A 3392-nucleotide genomic window follows, 5' to 3' on the forward strand; every position below is an offset into this window, starting at 1 on the left:
AGAAGCCAGCCTGTTGGAGAGGACCTGCCCTGCACCCTGCTGGCTGCTGGGTCTTTTGGTGTTTAACAATCAGCTTGTGAGGGATGCTCAGAGAGCCCTATCCCCCAGCTGAAGAGTTACTTGTAGCCTGTTTTCCCAGGGGAAGCTTCAGGTATACTGGAATAGAAACAAGCTGTCCTCACTGTGCCTTTTTGGAATTCCTGAGCCACAGAAGCTACCTTGGGCTTAAAAAACAAAACAAAACAAAAAAACAGCTGAGCCAGGAGAATCAAGAATTTGTGGCCAGACTGGGATACATAGTGAGATTCTGTCTATAAATAAATGCCACCAAGAGTGGAATGGTTTATTCCATGCTAATAGACACAGCAGATCCTTCCTTGTGGGCTCCGTAGAACCCATTATGGTCACTTCCTTAGTACCCATAGGCCCTACAGGTGCTTTCCCAGTTTCTAGTTGGCTATAGTTGTGTTAGTCAGTTTCTGTTACCATAATAAAACACTGGAGATAATCAACTTAAAAAGAGGAAGTTTTATTTTGGCTCATAGCTTGGAGTTTTCCATCCATGCCCACTTGGCCCCTTTGAGTTTGGTCCTGTGGGAGGCAGCACATCATGATGGTAGAGGAAGTTGCTCATCTCACAGTGGCCAGGAGGCAAGAGAGATTGGAAGAGGACTGCATCCCACACCCTGCTTCCAGGGCAGGCCCCCAGGGACCTTAACTCTTCTTTGAGGGCCCAGTTCTGGAAGGGCCCACCACTGTCCGATAGTGCTGAGGGCCGTGCCTGTCATGTGTGTCTGTTCATGTGGCCATTGTCCTGCGGCCACCGGGACATTCAGGGTGCAAACTGTAGCAGCACTGTCCACAGATGGCATCTTCGGCCCCCCACCCCCCCATGGTGCAGCATCTCTCTTGCTGTGTCCTGGTGTCTTAAACAGGCTTGAGAGGAGGTAAGCAGATTCCGAGGTGGTGGAGTTGCTGGAATACCCTAAGAGCAGCTAAAGTTAATTTTCCTCTGACCTGGATGACCAGGTTCTTGAACACTGATTCCAAGAAAAAAAAACATGTAAATGATACCATCTAAATGTAAATGAGTGTCAGTGTCAGTTTTGGATTGTTGTTTTCCCTCCCTGAAAAGTGTTTCAGAAAGGGTGGGGCAGGTGCTCCCAAAAGTCTTTAGGATGACTGTGGTAGCATTTGAATGAAATTTGTTCTTTTTAGATGAGAGGGCTAGAGGGATGGAACAGAAGGTCTCCTGAATGCAACACTTGCTCTACCACTAAAATACACCCACAGCCCCTATATGAGAGCTTTATTTTAAATCTTAAGTATTTATTTTGCTGAAATATATGAAGAATGTAGTCAGGCTAAGCAGATACCACTGCTTAGGATGAGAGTGAATTTATTTAGGAAAAACATATGAATTAAATAAAAAAAACATTAAGTAAGTGATTTGGGGTAAAGATCAGAGCAGGTGATTTCTCAGCAGCAAGTCCAGGCTGCAGTTCAAGCTGCTTTTCCACTTGGCCCTTAGATCCAGCAGTTCCTGCTATTCATAGTGGCTTTGGGAAATGCTGGTGATGGATGGAGCCCTGGTGAGTGCCGGGAGGAGAATCAGCACAGGCCAGCAGGTACTTCATGCTGCAGGACCATCCTACTGATACCATGGGTCTCCCAGTCACGAGCTTCAAGTGACCCTGCGTGTGGTGCCCATCCTCTTCCTCACCGAGCCGTGGATGGGGATGTATGGCAGCAGTTTCTTACCATGTGAAAATGGCATAGGTTTTTCATTTTTTTGGTTTTTGAAACAAGGTCATGCTGTATAACCCCGGTTGGCCTCAAATTCAGTGATCCTCTTGCCTCAGCCTCCCACATGCTGGGATTATAGGCGTGCACCACCATACCAAGCCAAGGAAATGGCATAGATAAGCTATGTGAGTAGGTAGCTCAGACTCTCCGCAACCCTCACTTCACTGCCTCTCTTCCTTTAGCCCTAGGATGACACACAGCGTCACCTGAGGAGGAACACATTCATGCCTGGTTTACAGATGGTGCTGCACAGTATGCTGGCACCCACAGAAAGTGGACAGCTGTAGCCATAGAGCTCCACTCCAGGGTGGCCCTGGACAGTGACAGAAGAAATCTCCCTGGCGGGCCAAATGTTAAGAGGTACTTTTGTCTGTTTTGTCTGAACTAGAGATGGCCAGAAGCAGGGACCTGTATGGACTCTTAGGCAAGGGTCTTTCCAAAGGTCACAGGTGGAAAGATGTTTGACTCCACATGAACACTCACTGTGTTAGGTTTGTTACTGAAACAAAATACCTATGATAACGAGTTTAAAAAGAGAAAACAGTTATTGTGGTTCACAGATTTAGAGGTTTGATTCCCTGTTGCTGTTGGGCCTTTTGGGAGGCAGCACATCATGGTGGGAGGGTGTGGCCAAGGAAGTCCTCCTCTCCTAGCTGGGGACAGGAGGGTGTAACAGGAGATCCATGCCCCATGGTCCCTGTCAAGGGTGTACCTGGTGAGCTGAGCCCTCTCACTAGGTCCCACCTCCTAAGGGTTCTGCTGCTTCCCAGGAGTGGCAAGGGCTGGGGACCAAGCCTTCAACCCCCTGGCCCTGGGGACATTTAGGTATCCAAGTCACAGCACTCCACAGAGGGCATCACTGTCAAGGAGGCTCTTGACTACTGAGGGAATAAAGCCTCATCCATGAAGGCCAGTTGTCTCCTTCCCTGCCACCCTAGAACCTGCTCTACCAGCCCATGAAGCAGGGTACAAATGGAGGAAAGGACAGAGCCATGCATGTGCTTCACAGACCCCACCTCCTCCATGGAGGTCTCCTTGGCATCTGCTGTCTGCTCTGCCAACTGCAGACACCGGTGTTGAGCACCCACTGTTGCCCCATAGGGAATCCAGCCAGGCCCAGGGGGCAAGTTGACTACAGTGGATTCTTTCTTCATGCAAGGGGCAGAGAGGAGTCCTTTTTGAATTATGCACATACTTTGAGTATGTGAGTTGCCTTCCTGATCATATTCTGCTAGCAGCACCATGCATGGACCTATGGAATATCTTACTCACCTCTTTATTCCACAAAACTCAGGCTCTGATAAAGAAATGTTTCACATCAGAAGAGTGGTCATGGCCTGGTGCCCACAAAATTAGCTGGTTTCATCACACACCATATATATATTATGCACATACTTTGAGTATGTGAGTTGCCTTCCTGATCATATTCTGCTAGCAGCACCATGCATGGACCTATGGAATATCTTACTCACCTCTTTATTCCACAAAACTCAGGCTCTGATAAAGAAATGTTTCACATCAGAAGAGTGGTCATGGCCTGGTGCCCACAAAATTAGCTGGTTTCATCACACACCATATATATATAT

Source organism: Fukomys damarensis, unplaced genomic scaffold, assembly GCF_012274545.1.
Source record: "Fukomys damarensis isolate Sample0158 unplaced genomic scaffold, DMR_v1.0_HiC HiC_scaffold_11, whole genome shotgun sequence".
In the NCBI taxonomy this organism is placed as follows: Eukaryota; Metazoa; Chordata; class Mammalia; order Rodentia; family Bathyergidae; genus Fukomys; species Fukomys damarensis.